Source organism: Bufo gargarizans, chromosome 4 (assembly GCF_014858855.1).
Source record: "Bufo gargarizans isolate SCDJY-AF-19 chromosome 4, ASM1485885v1, whole genome shotgun sequence".
Classification (NCBI taxonomy): Eukaryota; Metazoa; Chordata; class Amphibia; order Anura; family Bufonidae; genus Bufo; species Bufo gargarizans.
The window spans coordinates 244,612,705-244,629,805 of NC_058083.1; the positions used below are offsets into that span (position 1 = coordinate 244,612,705).

The 17,101-nt window shown below is 46.1% G+C and overlaps 1 protein-coding gene across 3 annotated transcripts in view; it reads left to right on the forward strand.

Moving 5' to 3' along the window:
* KCNQ5 (potassium voltage-gated channel subfamily Q member 5) overlaps positions 1 to 17,101 on the forward strand; it is a 661,517-nt gene that overhangs the window by 173,088 nt on the left and 471,328 nt on the right. The gene's annotated exons all lie outside the window — the stretch shown is intronic.

Here is a 17,101-nt window from a genome sequence, read left to right on the forward strand (position 1 = left end):
TTTCCCTATGCCAACAAAACCAATGTAGTGATGAGCGAACTTGGACAGCACTGTTTGGGGTCGTGCTGAACATTACAGTGTACGGGTACCTGAACCCAAACATGGATATTGGCATGAAAATTTGTGTTTGGAGTTTAAATAAAGCTTGTCGAATGGCTGCACCACAGCCAATCAACAAGCGTGGGCACTTGGAAGCCATTACAGTCTAGTATTGGCTTGGCTGTGATTTGCCCATGCACCATGTGACCCTGCATGCATAAATGCCGGATCATGTGGTGCACCGCCATTCTGATCGATCTGACTATAGTAGGGACAGGACGCTGCTGCACTGAGGGACAGTGTTAGTTTCTGCAATGTACAGACCGGCAAGGAGGGCAGGGGTGAGAAGTAGGTGAAAGATGATGTGGAGGATGACAAGGTCCTAAATGTCACATAGCATCTAGGTCATCCGAGTGACGTCTGCACTTCAGAGAAACAGGTGGGGGCCACGCAGAGCCAGCAGCACAGCAAAAGAGGGAACAGGGTGCAAAAGCAGAGCGGTTGGCCTCCAGCCAGTACACCTGCTACTGCCCACCCTGCTGAAGGACAGAGCATACCAAACCCAGCTCAAAGGATTTCCCTGGCATGGCAGTTTTTCAGGCAATGTGCAATTTCCCAATGTTTTGGGGCCTCCACCCAAAAAAAATTGCTGGCTACCTCCTCCACTCAGACCTCCGCCTCCTGGGTCAGGATTATTATGCCTTAGATTGGTAGACTAGAGAGGTATATTGGCCGCACCCAGCCATTGTTATACTCCAGCACACTTTGTGTGTTCTGTTTCCCAATGTTTTAGGGCCTACACAAACCAAAAAAGAAAAAGAAAAATGCTGGCTACCTCCTCCGCCTCTTACACCTACACGTCCCCCTTCTCCTCCATTCAGACCTTCCACCTCCTTGCTAAAGATTATTATGTCTTATATTGGAAGAGTAGAGAAATATACCGGCCACATCCCCAAAAATGGCTAAAGGCCACACGCAGAATTTACAGATGTTTAAAAAAACAAAACAGAAACAGTGTTGGCTTCCTCCTCTGCCTCTTCCACATACACTGCCACGTCCACAGTCTCCTCAACTTCCTACTCCACTTGGACCTCCGCCTCCTGGTTGGAGACTATTATTTTTTAGTTTTATGTATTTTATGTTATTTTAAGTCATTTCCCTATCCACATTTGTTTGCAGGGCAATTGTACTGCTCTTACCCCCATTTTGGATCCTTTTTCAGCCCTCTAGCCCTTTCTATGACTTTTTTAGTCATTTTTCAGCCCCAAAGTTTGGGTCTCCACTGTCTTCAATGGGGTTTGGTGTCAAGTTTGGAACCCAAACTAAACTTTTAAACAAAGTTTGGCCAAACCCATTGAACCCAAACAGCCGCCAGTCTGGCCATCACTATCCGAATGTACTAAAGGCATAATTTTGTCATCTAAATTGTCAGGGGTAGGATAGCTGACACATAAATAGTTTAAGTCCTCAGAAAGACCACTGAGAAACTGACACCTTAATACGGGGTCATTCCATCTAGAAGCAATACACCACTTTTTAAACTTGGCACAAAACTCCTCTACAGGCCAACTACACTCTTTCAAACTGACCAGTTTACTTTCAGTATATGCTGCTTTGTTCAGTTCATAATACAACAGACCCAGAGCCAAAAATAAATTGTCAACCGAGCAGGTAAATTAGAGGTAACAGAGAATGCTCACTCCTGGGGAAAATTCCTACTTGTCTCTGCTCACAACCAGAAGAAAAAGGCCTGGAAAGCATCAGAAGTAAAGTTTACAGCCTTCCTTAAAGGCAAAAAAAAAATTTCTGTCACCCTCAAACTTCTCAGGAAGTTTAATTTTAGTTTCCATAGATGGGGAAACAGAAGTACTGTCCGGCTAATCCTGAATGGTGTCCTAATTATGGACCCTCTGAGATATATCCTGGATCATCAGGGATGAGCTCTGCATTTGTTCCACTAAATCACAGACAGGATTCATGATGTGAAACAAAAGGCAAAGTTAGGTTAGGCCAGGTATAGTGCATCCTTAAAACTGCCTGGACCCACTATCCTCATCTACTTACATAATTACCCTAGGCAGTCATCCCACAACTGGGTGGCAGTCCCTATACAGAAATAGGACAACACACAAACAGGGAACAACAAACAGACAAACAGAGTGGTCGAATGGTAAAGGGTCAAATTGCCAGTCGAACAATGAAGTACAAAAAATTACAAGCAAACAAGAAAACTGAAAAGTCAAATACCAGGAGATCAATGCAATACCAATTCATCACAAGGCAAAAATGTAGTCACATACCAGTCCAGAAATCCAAGCCAGGGGAATCTTCAATTACAACAAGGGAACAGTAGGGGGAGCCAGAAGACAAGAAATTCACATGCAGGAGACAGTCTTATATAGCTACGCTGCGGTGTCCCTGCACGCTAAGTGGAGTGGCCAGCTGAGACAGCGGCGGCCGGGGGAACCATAACATTAGGCTTATGCTAAAATGCCAAAATATCACACTATCTAGAAAAAAATAGTCTTGGAAATCTGTGATTCGGCTCATGCATTTGAGGATTACCTTCTGCTGTGATAGTATTCGGGTTGCTAGACAGATATCTAAGGAACTTGGAAGCTAAGGACTCCTGGAAAGTTCCATCAAGTTTACTTATTTTATGACAAGCATATTAGTCTGTGGCCATGTCCTTGCTGTCAAATACTGTACAACTAAACCCTGTTGGAAACCTGATAGTCCCCTATATTAGTCAATGGAATAAGTAAGGGTAGAAAATCAATGGGTCCTTTTAAAAAGGAAGTAATAAAGCTATTGTGAACAGAGGATATGATTGCTACCGACCCCTAGAACATATCTCAGGCAAACACCACAAGGCAAGCAATAAGACATAGCAAGGACCAAAACAAATGCTTTATTCACAGAGATACATAGATGGCAGAAAACTGGACCTGCAGGTAAGAGACCAGTAGCAGGTAATACCACTGGACTAAGTGCAACAGTTTGACTTGGGGCCAGACACAGAGGGCAGAAACTCAATGAGCTCCGTTCTTCAAAGAGCCCCTGATGGTGGGAATGAACTTAGCTGAAGGCTCACTGTTCACACCTCCAGGATGGTCCCGGCCACTTACTTGCAGAGACAGACATTAGTGTAAGCACCAGTGGTCCAGACATACACGGAATGAACTGGAACCCAGACACACAAACGGCAACCCAAACAAACTCAGGAGACTGTTTAGACAGGACAAAATGGGAACTAGAAAACAAGACAGATGTCTGGACCCCATGCGGAACGGATACATGGCGGTCACAGACAGAGCTGCACAGATAGGCAGACAAGCAGATGCCTGGACCCCATGTGGAACAGGTGCATGTTGGTCACAGGCAGAGCTGCCCTAACAGGCAGACAAGCAGGTGCCTGGACCCAAAGCAGAAAAGATGCATGGCAGTCACAGGCTGAGCTGCCCATACAGGAAGACAAGCAGATGCCTGGACCCCATGTGTAAAGGATTCATGGCGGGTACAGGCAGAGCTGCCTAGACAGGCAAACAAGCAGTTGCCTAATCCCTATGCTGAAACTGATGCATGGTGTTCACAGGCAGAGCTGCCCAGACAGGCAAACAAGCAGATGCTTGGACTCCATGCAGAATGGATGCATGACGGTCACAGGCAGAGCTGCCCTAACAGCCAGACAAGCAGATGACTGGACTCTATGCAGAAGGGATGTATGGCTGTCATCAGCAGAGCTGCAGAGACAGGCAGATGCCTGGACCAAATGCAGAACAGATGTATGGGAGTCACTGGCAGAACTGCCCAAACGGGCCACAGAACCAGACAAGGTTACATTGATGTCTCACTAGGTGACCACACAGACAGGGCAAAGGGGAGAATCGGAGCATAAATTGCTCTGATGCTCAAGTCAGGGGGGCTGCCTGGTTGAAAATGGGGATATGTCCTGATTCAGCTCTGAACCCAGACAACCCCTTTAATAAGGAAATGTGGAAGCATTGAACTTTGATTCAGATTTATGATAATGAGTATGAAACTGGCTCCAATGCAAAAGTTCAGGATGATGTTAATTGAATAAAGAATTATTGGTATTTCTTACTATGAAATAACCCATACATTTGTTGTGATAACCCTTTTCTCACTCTATTAGGTGTCTCCAAAATATAATTCATTGAATGTGGTTACAAAGGGCAGTTGAGCATATGATAACTATAGGCTGTTCAGGAAGAATGTGTGGGGGTAACAATTACAGGTTAAAAAAAATCTTCATTTTCTCTAGTCTCCCACACACATACAAACAGTTACTCATCCTTTAGCAACCCCAGTGAAAACAACTGAGGACCTTTATTTGTCTAATGTACTAAATGTAATTTGCATACAGTATGCAACACAAGTAGCAAACAAATATTCACAAAAAATATAGCACACAAATATGCTACTTTGCTAAAACTTACTATGCCTAACAGACCTTGTTAACAGTGTTCACTAGCAGCAGATGTGTTGCAGAAATTTCTGTAACTATTCCATTCATCTTAATGGTTTAGCAGAAGTTCTTGAACATAATGCAGACTCAAACCCTTGTATGGAACAGATTCACTGTTACAGAAATGTCACCTCTGAACCAACCTTGTTTGGAGCAGCATGAATTTAAAAGAATACTGCCGTCATATAAAGGTTATTATGTAGAGTTGAGCGAACACCTGGATGTTCGGGTTCGAGAAGTTCGGCCGAACATCCCGGAAATGTTCGGGTTCGGGATCCGAACCCGATCCGAACTTCGTCCCGAACCCGAACCCCATTGAAGTCAATGGGGACCCGAACTTTTCGGCACTAAAAAGGCTGTAAAACAGCCCAGGAAAGAGCTAGAGGGCTGCAAAAGGCAGCAACATGTAGGTAAATCCCCTGCAAACAAATGTGGATAGGGAAATGAATTAAAATAAAAATTAAATAAATAAAAATTAACCAAAATCAATTGGAGAGAGGTTCCATAGCAGAGAATCTGGCTTCCCGTCACCCACCACTGGAACAGTCCATTCTCAGATATTTAGGCCCCGGCACCCAGGCAGAGGAGAGAGGTCCCGTAACAGAGAATCTGTCTTCATGTCAGCAGAGAATTAGTCTGCATGTCATAGCAGAGAATGAGGCTTCACGTCAGCCACCACTGCAACAGTCCATTGGCATATATTTAGGCCCAGCACCCAGGCAGAGGAGGGAGGTCCCGTAACAGAGAATCTGTCTTCATGTCAGCAGAGAATTAGTCTGCATGTCATAGCAGAGAATGAGGCTTCACGTCAGCCACCACTGCAACAGTCCATTGGCATATATTTAGGCCCAGCACACACACAGGCAGAGGAGAGAGGTCCCGTAACAGACAATCTGGCTTCATGTCAGCAGAGAATTAGTCTGCATGTCATAGCAGAGAATGAGGCTTCACGTCAGCCACCACTGCAACAGTCCATTGGCATATATTTAGGCCCAGCACACACACAGGCAGAGGAGAGAGGTCCCGTAACAGAGAATCTGTCTTCATGTCAGCAGAGAATTAGTCTGCATGTCATAGCAGAGAATCAGGCTTCACGTCACCCACCACTGCAACAGTCCATTGGCATATATTTAGGCCCAGCACCCAGGCAGAGGAGGGAGGTCCCGTAACAGAGAATCTGTCTTCATGTCAGCAGAGAATTAGTCTGCATGTCATAGCAGAGAATGAGGCTTCACGTCACCCACCACTGCAACAGTCCATTGGCATATATTTAGGCCTAGCACACAGGCAGAGGAGAGGTTCATTCAACTTTGGGTAGCCTCGCAATATAATGGTAAAATGAAAATAAAAATAGGATTGAATGAGGAAGTGCCCTGGAGTCCAATAATATATGGTTATGGGGAGGTAGTTAATGTCTAATCTGGACAAGGGACGGACAGGTCCTGTGGGATCCATGCCTGGTTCATTTTTATGAACGTCAGCTTGTCCACATTGGCTGTAGACAGGCGGCTGCGTTTGTCTGTAATGACGCCCCCTGCCGTGCTGAATACACGTTCAGACAAAACGCTGGCTGCCGGGCAGGCCAGCACCTCCAAGGCATAAAAGGCTAGCTCTGGCCACGTGGACAATTTAGAGACCCAGAAGTTGAATGGGGCCGAACCATCAGTCAGTACGTGGAGGGGTGTGCACACGTACTGTTCCACCATGTTAGTGAAATGTTGCCTCCTGCTAACACGTTGCGTATCAGGTGGTGGTGCAGTTAGCTGTGGCGTGTTGACAAAAGTTTTCCACATCTCTGCCATGCTAACCCTGCCCTCAGAGGAGCTGGCCGTGACACAGCTGCCTTGGCGACCTCTTGCTCCTCCTCTGCCTTGGCCTTGGGCTTCCACTTGTTCCCCTGTGACATTTGGGAATGCTCTCAGTAGCGCGTCTACCAACGTGCGCTTGTACTCGCGCATCTTCCTATCACGCTCCAGTGCAGGAAGTAAGGTGGGCACATTGTCTTTGTAGCGTGGATCCAGCAGGGTGGCAACCCAGTAGTCCGCACAGGTTAAAATGTGGGCAACTCTGCTGTCGTTGCGCAGGCACTGCAGCATGTAGTCGCTCATGTGTGCCAGGCTGCCCAGGGGTAAGGACAAGCTGTCCTCTGTGGGAGGCGTATCGTCATCGTCCTGCCTTTCCCCCCAGCCACGCACCAGTGATGGACCCGAGCTGCGTTGGGTGCCACCCCGCTGTGACCATGCTTCATCCTCATCCTCCTCCACCTCCTCCTCATCCTCGTCCTCCTCGTCCTCCAGTAGTGGGCCCTGGCTGGCCACATTTGTACCTGGCCTCTGCTGTTGCCAAAAACCTCCCTCTGAGTCACTTCGAAGAGACTGGCCTGAAAGTGCTAAAAATGACCCCTCTTCCTCCTCCTCCTCCTCCTCCTCCTGGGCCACCTCCTCTTCCATCATCGCCCTAAGTGTTTTCTCAAGGAGACATAGAAGTGGTATTGTAACGCTGATAACGGTGTCATCGCCACTGGCCATGTTGGTGGAGTACTCGAAACAGCGCAACAGGGCACACAGGTCTCGCATGGAGGCCCAGTCATTGGTGGTGAAGTGGTGCTGTTCTGTAGTGCGACTGACCCGTGCGTGCTGCAGCTGAAACTCCACTATGGCCTGCTGCTGCTCGCACAGTCTGTCCAGCATGTGCAAGGTGGAGTTCCACCTGGTGGGCACGTCGCATATGAGGCGGTGAGCGGGAAGGCCGAAGTTACGCTGTAGCGCAGACAGGCGAGCAGCAGCAGGATGTGAACGCCGGAAGCGCGAACAGACGGCCCGCACTTTATGCAGCAGCTCTGACATGTCGGGGTAGTTGTGAATGAACTTCTGCACCACCAAATTCAGCACATGCGCCAAGCAAGGGATGTGCGTCAAATTGGCTAGTCCCAGAGCTGCAACGAGATTTCGCCCATTATCACACACCACCAGGCCGGGCTTGAGGCTCACCGGCAGCAACCACTCGTCGGTCTGTTGTTCAATACCCCGCCACAACTCCTGTGCGGTGTGGGGCCTGTCCCCCAAACATATGAGTTTCAGAATGGCCTGCTGACGTTTACCCCGGGCTGTGCTGAAGTTGGTGGTGAAGGTGTGTGGCTGACTGGATGAGCAGGTGGAAGAAGAGGAGGAGGAAGCCGAGAAGGAGGAGGTGGCAACAGGAGGCAAAGAATGTTGCCCTGCGATCCTTGGCGGCGGAAGGACGTGCGCCAAACAGCTCTCCGCCTGGGGCCCAGCTGCCACTACATTTACCCAGTGTGCAGTTAGGGAGATATAGCGTCCCTGGCCGTGCTTACTGGTCCACGTATCTGTGGTTAGGTGGACCTTGCCACAGATGGCGTTGCGCAGTGCACACTTGATTTTATCGGATACTTGGTTGTGCAGGGAAGGCACGGCTCTCTTGGAGAAGTAGTGCCGGCTGGGAACAACATACTGTGGGACAGCAAGCGACATGAGCTGTTTGAAGCTGTCTGTGTCCACCAGCCTAAATGACAGCATTTCATAGGCCAGTAGTTTAGAAATGCTGGCATTCAGGGCCAGGGATCGAGGGTGGCTAGGTGGGAATTTACGCTTTCTATCAAATGTTTGTGAGATGGAGAGCTGAACGCTGGCGTGTGACATGGTTGAGACGCTTGGTGACGGAGGTGGTGGTGGTGGTGTTGGTGGTACATCCCCTGTTTGCTGGGCGGCAGGTGCCAACGTTCCTCCAGAGGCGGAGGAAGAGGCCGAGGCGGCAGCAGCAGAATAGGCCGAGGCGGCAGCAGCAGAAGAGGTAGCAGGGGGAGCCTGAGTGACTTCCTTGGTTTTAAGGTGTTTACTCCACTGCAGTTCATGCTTTGCATGCAGGTGCCTGGTCATGCAGGTTGTGCTCAGGTTCAGAACGTTAATGCCTCGCTTCAGGCTCTGATGGCACAGCGTGCAAACCACTCGGGTCTTGTCGTCAGCACATTGTTTGAAGAAGTGCCATGCCAGGGAACTCCTTGAAGCTGCCTTTGGGGTGCTCGGTCCCAGATGGCGGCGGTCAGTAGCAGGCGGAGTCTCTTGGCGGCGGGTGTTCTGCTTTTGCCCACTGCTCCCTCTTTTGCTACGCTGTTGGCTCGGTCTCACCACTGCCTCTTCCTCCGAACTGTGAAAGTCAGTGGCACGACCTTCATTCCATGTGGGGTCTAGGACCTCATCGTCCCCTGCATCGTCTTCCACCCAGTCTTGATCCCTGACCTCCTGTTCAGTCTGCACACTGCAGAAAGACGCAGCAGTTGGCACCTGTGTTTCGTCATCATCAGAGACATGCTGAGGTGGTATTCCCATGTCCTCATCATCAGGAAACATAAGTGGTTGTGCGTCAGTGCATTCTATGTCTTTCACCGCTGGGGAAGGGCTAGGTGGATGCCCTTGGGAAACCCTGCCAGCGGAGTCTTCAAACAGCATAAGAGACTGCTGCATAACTTGAGGCTGAGACAGTTTCCCTGGTATGCATGGGGGTGATGTGACAGACTGATGGGGTTGGTTTTCAGGCGCCATCTGTGCGCTTTCTGCAGAAGACTGGGTGGGAGATAATGTGAACGTGCTGGATCCACTGTCGGCCACCCAATTGACTAATGCCTGTACCTGCTCAGGCCTTACCATCCTTAGAACGGCATTGGGCCCCACCTAGTGGCGTCGCTAGAGGGGGGCGAGGGGGGGCAATTGCCCCCCCTATGTTGTTCCTTGCCCCCCCAGGTGCCCCCCCCGCTGATTCCCCCGAGTGAATACTAATGAGCGCTTCCATTAAGGAAGCGCTCATTAGTACAGAAGGACCAGGAAGTGGTGAACGCTCTGTACTCACCACTTCCTGGTCCTCGGCTGTCGGCTGTGCAGGGCTGCGCACAGCGTGAGGTCGCTCGGTGACCTCACGCTGTGCGCGCCAGTTTAGAGCACGCACAGTCGACTGAGGAGGGAGAAAATGGCAGGCGGCGTCCGTCCAGGAGCAGGAGAGGTAAGTGTTTTTTTTTTTTAATTTTATAAAAAATGTGGCTGCTGGGGGCATTATGGGGGCTAATAGGAGGCATATTTGGGGGCTAATTGGAGGCATATTTGGGGGCTAATTGGAGATGTATGGGGCATTTGGAGGCATATTTGGGGGCTAATTGGAGGCATATTTGGGGGCTAATAGGAGGCATATGGGGCTAATAGGAGGCATATGGGGCTAATAGGAGGCATATGGGGCTAATTGGAGGCATATGGGGGCTAATAGGCATATGGGGCTAATAGGCATATGGGGCTAATAGGAGGCATATGGGGGCTAATTGGAGGCATATGGGGGCTAATTGGAGGCATATGGGGGCTAATTGGAGGCATATGGGGGCTAATTGGAGGCATATGGGGGCTAATTGGAGGCATATGGGGTCTATGGGGCTAATTGGAGGCATATGGGGGCTAATTGGGGGCTAATTGGAGGCATATGGGGGCTAATTAGAGGCATATGGGGGCTAATTGGAGGCATATGGGGGCTAATTGGAGGCATATGGGGGCTATGGGGCTAATTGGAGGCATATGGGGTTAATTTGAGGCATATAGGGGCTAATTGGGGGCTAATTGGAGGCATATGGGGGCTAATTGGAGGCATATGGGGTCTATGGGGCTAATTGGAGGCATATGGGGGCTAATTGGAGGCATATGGGGGCTAATTGGAGGCATATAGGGGCTAATTGGAGGCATATAGGGGCTAATTGGGGGCTAATAGGAGGCATATGGGGGCTAATTGGAGGCATATGGGGCTATGGGGCTAATTGGAGGCATATGGGGTTAATTTGAGGCATATAGGGGCTAATTGGGGGCTAATTGGAGGCATATGGGGGCTAATTGGAGGCATATGGGGTCTATGGGGCTAATTGGAGGCATATGGGGGCTAATTGGAGGCATATGGGGGCTAATTGGAGGCATATGGGGGCTAATTGGAGGCATATAGGGGCTAATTGGAGGCATATAGGGGCTAATTGGGGGCTAATAGGAGGCATATGGGGGCTAATTGGGGGCATATGGGGGCTAATTGGAGGCATATGGGGGCTAATTGGAGGCATATGGGGTCTATGGGGTTAATTGGAGGCATATGGGGTTAATTGGAGGCATATGGGGGCTAATTGGGGGCTAATAGGAGGCATATGGGGGCTAATAGGAGGCATATGGGGGCTAATAGGAGGCATATGGGGGCTAATTGAAGGCATATGGGGGCTAATTGGAGGCATATGGAGCTAATTGGAGGCATATGGGGGCTAATAAGAGGCATAATGGGGGCTAATTAGAGGCATAATGTGGGCTAATGAGGCATAATGGGGGCCAATGGGGCTAATAAGAAGAATAATGGGGGCTAATGAGGCATAAGGGCTTATATGGGGGCTGATATGGGAGTGATGAGAGGCATAATGAGGGCTAATGAGAGGCATAATGTGTCATCCACAGATCCCCTATAACAGTGTGTCTTCCACAGATCCACCATAACAGTGCGCCTGTGCACTGACGAGAGACAGAAAGAAGGGGAAAGAATCCGTGGAAGCAAGCAGAGGACAGCACAGCAGACGACTGAATAGCTTCTTTTGTAAGTAAATTGTTTTATTATAACTGTATCCCTGCAGACCGCAACTCTCTCGTATTTTGTAATCTTATTTTGTTTTTGCCCCCCCATTTTTGACTGTGGTATCTTTGTGCCCCCCCTATATATTGTTCCTAGAGTCGCCACTGGCCCCACCATATATCGCTGTAAATTCTGGCGGCTACTGGGACCTGAGGTAGTTGGTACACTAGGACGTGTGGATGTGGCAGAACGGCCACGTCCTCTCCCAGCACCAGAGGGTCCACTAACACCACCACGACCATGTCCACGTCCGCGTCCCTTACTAGATGTTTTTCTCATTGTTATGGTTCACCACAACAACAAATATATTATTTGGCCCAATGTATTGTATTCAAATTCAGCGGGATATAAATTTGAGGCCTAGTATTTAGGCGCTGGGTGACCGGTATGGATTTAGTGACAGAATTAGACTTGGAAATGCACAGAAGCGTGTGTGTGAAGTTATTCTGAATGACCCTATGTGCACCTTCAATATGATCTACCCTTTTAGGGATAGATTTCAAATAGCTCTGATATAGCAGAAACGACTAAATTATGAAATTGCTAAATTGGGAATTGTATTTCAACCCAGAACAAAAAATGTGCTTTGACGGACACTAAATAACTTTCCCAGCCACAACAGGACAGCGGTAACGAGAGATTTAGCGGGATATAAATTTGAGGCCTAGTATTTAGGCGCTGGGTGACAGGTATGGGTTTAGTGACAGAATTAGATTTGGAAATGCACAGTAGCGGGTGTGTGAAGTTATTCTGAATGACCCTATGTGCACCTTGAATATTATATACCCTTTTAGGGATAGATTTCAAATAGCTCTGATATAGCAGAAACCACTAAATTATGAAATTGCTAAATTGGGAATTGTATTTCAACCCAGAACAAGAAATGTGCTTGAACGGACACTAAATAACTCGCCCAGCTACAGCACTAGGGACAGATTTAGCGGGATATAAATTTGAGGCCTAGTATTTAGGCGCTGGGTGACAGGTATGGGTTTAGTGCCAGAATTAGACTTGGAAATACACAGTAGCGGGTGTGTGTGAAGTTATTCTGAATGACCCAATGTGCACCTTGAATATTATATACCCTTTTAGGGATAGATTTCAAATAGCTCTGATATAGCAGAAACCACTAAATTATGAAATTGCTAAATTGGGAATTGTATTTCAACCCAGAACAAGAAATGTGCTTGAACGGACACTAAATAACTCGCCCAGCTACAGCACTAAGGACAGATTTAGCGGGATATAAATTTGAGGCCTAGTATTTAGGCGCTGGGTGACAGGTATGGGTTTAGTGCCAGAATTAGACTTGGAAATACACAGTAGCGGGTGTGTGTGAAGTTATTCTGAATGACCCAATGTGCACCTTGAATATTATATACCCTTTTAGGGATAGATTTCAAATAGCTCTGATATAGCAGAAACCACTAAATTATGAAATTGCTAAATTGGGAATTGTATTTCAACCCAGAACAAGAAATGTGCTTGAACGGACACTAAATAACTCGCCCAGCTACAGCACTAGGGACAGATTTAGCTGGATATAAATTTGAGGCCTAGTATTTAGGCGCTGGGTGACAGGTATGGGTTTAGTGCCAGAATTAGACTTGGAAATACACAGTAGCGGGTGTGTGTGAAGTTATTCTGAATGACCCAATGTGCACCTTGAATATTATATACCCTTTTAGGGATAGATTTCAAATAGCTCTGATATAGCAGAAACCACTAAATTATGAAATTGCTAAATTGGGAATTGTATTTCAACCCAGAACAAGAAATGTGCTTGAACGGACACTAAATAACTCGCCCAGCTACAGCACTAAGGACAGATTTAGCGGGATATAAATTTGAGGCCTAGTATTTAGGCGCTGGGTGACAGGTATGGGTTTAGTGCCAGAATTAGACTTGGAAATACACAGTAGCGGGTGTGTGTGAAGTTATTCTGAATGACCCAATGTGCACCTTGAATATTATATACCCTTTTAGGGATAGATTTCAAATAGCTCTGATATAGCAGAAACCACTAAATTATGAAATTGCTAAATTGGGAATTGTATTTCAACCCAGAACAAGAAATGTGCTTGAACGGACACTAAATAACTCGCCCAGCTACAGCACTAGGGACAGATTTAGCTGGATATAAATTTGAGGCCTAGTATTTAGGCGCTGGGTGACAGGTATGGGTTTAGTGCCAGAATTAGACTTGGAAATACACAGTAGCGGGTGTGTGTGAAGTTATTCTGAATGACCCAATGTGCACCTTGAATATTATATACCCTTTTAGGGATAGATTTCAAATAGCTCTGATATAGCAGAAACCACTAAATTATGAAATTGCTAAATTGGGAATTGTATTTCAACTCAGAACAAGAAATGTGCTTGAACGGACACTAAATAACTCGCCCAGCTACAGCACTAGGGACAGATTTAGCGGGATATAAATTTGAGGCCTAGTATTTAGGCGCTGGGTGACAGGTATGGGTTTAGTGCCAGAATTAGACTTGGAAATACACAGTAGCGGGTGTGTGTGAAGTTATTCTGAATGACCCAATGTGCACCTTGAATATTATATACCCTTTTAGGGATAGATTTCAAATAGCTCTGATATAGCAGAAACCACTAAATTATGAAATTGCTAAATTGGGAATTGTATTTCAACCCAGAACAAGAAATGTGCTTGAACGGACACTAAATAACTCGCCCAGCTACAGCACTAGGGACAGATTTAGCGGGATATAAATTTGAGGCCTAGTATTTAGGCGCTGGGTGACAGGTATGGGTTTAGTGCCAGAATTAGACTTGGAAATACACAGTAGCGGGTGTGTGTGAAGTTATTCTGAATGACCCAATGTGCACCTTGAATATTATATACCCTTTTAGGGATAGATTTCAAATAGCTCTGATATAGCAGAAACCACTAAATTATGAAATTGCTAAATTGGGAATTGTATTTCAACCCAGAACAAGAAATGTGCTTGAACGGACACTAAATAACTCGCCCAGCTACAGCACTAAGGACAGATTTAGCGGGATATAAATTTGAGGCCTAGTATTTAGGCGCTGGGTGACAGGTATGGGTTTAGTGCCAGAATTAGACTTGGAAATACACAGTAGCGGGTGTGTGTGAAGTTATTCTGAATGACCCAATGTGCACCTTGAATATTATATACCCTTTTAGGGATAGATTTCAAATAGCTCTGATATAGCAGAAACCACTAAATTATGAAATTGCTAAATTGGGAATTGTATTTCAACCCAGAACAAGAAATGTGCTTGAACGGACACTAAATAACTCGCCCAGCTACAGCACTAGGGACAGATTTAGCTGGATATAAATTTGAGGCCTAGTATTTAGGCGCTGGGTGACAGGTATGGGTTTAGTGCCAGAATTAGACTTGGAAATACACAGTAGCGGGTGTGTGTGAAGTTATTCTGAATGACCCAATGTGCACCTTGAATATTATATACCCTTTTAGGGATAGATTTCAAATAGCTCTGATATAGCAGAAACCACTAAATTATGAAATTGCTAAATTGGGAATTGTATTTCAACCCAGAACAAGAAATGTGCTTGAACGGACACTAAATAACTCGCCCAGCTACAGCACTAGGGACAGATTTAGCGGGATATAAATTTGAGGCCTAGTATTTAGGCGCTGGGTGACAGGTATGGGTTTAGTGCCAGAATTAGACTTGGAAATACACAGTAGCGGGTGTGTGTGAAGTTATTCTGAATGACCCAATGTGCACCTTGAATATTATATACCCTTTTAGGGATAGATTTCAAATAGCTCTGATATAGCAGAAACCACTAAATTATGAAATTGCTAAATTGGGAATTGTATTTAAACCCAGAACAAGAAATGTGCTTGAACGGACACTAAATAACTCGCCCAGCTACAGCACTAGGGACAGATTTAGCGGGATATAAATTTGAGGCCTAGTATTTAGGCGCTGGGTGACAGGTATGGGTTTAGTGCCAGAATTAGACTTGGAAATACACAGTAGCGGGTGTGTGTGAAGTTATTCTGAATGACCCAATGTGCACCTTGAATATTATATACCCTTTTAGGGATAGATTTCAAATAGCTCTGATATAGCAGAAACCACTAAATTATGAAATTGCTAAATTGGGAATTGTATTTCAACCCAGAACAAGAAATGTGCTTGAACGGACACTAAATAACTCGCCCAGCTACAGCACTAAGGACAGATTTAGCGGGATATAAATTTGAGGCCTAGTATTTAGGCGCTGGGTGACAGGTATGGGTTTAGTGCCAGAATTAGACTTGGAAATACACAGTAGCGGGTGTGTGTGAAGTTATTCTGAATGACCCAATGTGCACCTTGAATATTATATACCCTTTTAGGGATAGATTTCAAATAGCTCTGATATAGCAGAAACCACTAAATTATGAAATTGCTAAATTGGGAATTGTATTTCAACCCAGAACAAGAAATGTGCTTGAACGGACACTAAATAACTCGCCCAGCTACAGCACTAAGGACAGATTTAGCGGGATATAAATTTGAGGCCTAGTATTTAGGCGCTGGGTGACAGGTATGGGTTTAGTGCCAGAATTAGACTTGGAAATACACAGTAGCGGGTGTGTGTGAAGTTATTCTGAATGACCCAATGTGCACCTTGAATATTATATACCCTTTTAGGGATAGATTTCAAATAGCTCTGATATAGCAGAAACCACTAAATTATGAAATTGCTAAATTGGGAATTGTATTTCAACCCAGAACAAGAAATGTGCTTGAACGGACACTAAATAACTCGCCCAGCTACAGCACTAAGGACAGATTTAGCGGGATATAAATTTGAGGCCTAGTATTTAGGCGCTGGGTGACAGGTATGGGTTTAGTGCCAGAATTAGACTTGGAAATACACAGTAGCGGGTGTGTGTGAAGTTATTCTGAATGACCCAATGTGCACCTTGAATATTATATACCCTTTTAGGGATAGATTTCAAATAGCTCTGATATAGCAGAAACCACTAAATTATGAAATTGCTAAATTGGGAATTGTATTTCAACCCAGAACAAGAAATGTGCTTGAACGGACACTAAATAACTCGCCCAGCTACAGCACTAGGGACAGATTTAGCTGGATATAAATTTGAGGCCTAGTATTTAGGCGCTGGGTGACAGGTATGGGTTTAGTGCCAGAATTAGACTTGGAAATACACAGTAGCGGGTGTGTGTGAAGTTATTCTGAATGACCCAATGTGCACCTTGAATATTATATACCCTTTTAGGGATAGATTTCAAATAGCTCTGATATAGCAGAAACCACTAAATTATGAAATTGCTAAATTGGGAATTGTATTTCAACCCAGAACAAGAAATGTGCTTGAACGGACACTAAATAACTCGCCCAGCTACAGCACTAAGGACAGATTTAGCGGGATATAAATTTGAGGCCTAGTATTTAGGCGCTGGGTGACCGGTATGGATTTAGTGACAGAATTAGACTGGGATATGGCCAAAAAATAAACAGACTATTGCTGGTTAAATGCACTTGGTGTGACAGCTTCACCCTGATGTAGGCTTTAGCCAAAAAACAACCACACCATTGAGGGTTAAATGCACTTGGTGACAGGCGCAGCTTGCCCCTGATTTAGTATATGGCCAAAAAATGAACAGACTATTGCTGGTTAAATGCACTTGGTGTGACAGCTTCACCCTGATGTAGGCTTTAGCCAAAAAACAACCACACCATTGAGGGTTAAATGCACTTGGTGACAGGCGCAGCTTGCCCCTGATTTTGTATATGGCCAAAAAATGAACAGACTATTGCTGGTTAAATGCACTTGGTGTGACAGCTTCACCCTGATGTAGGCTTTAGCCAAAAAACAACCACACCATTGAGGGTTAAATGCACTTGGTCGCAGCTTGTGCTGGCGCACCACAAGACAC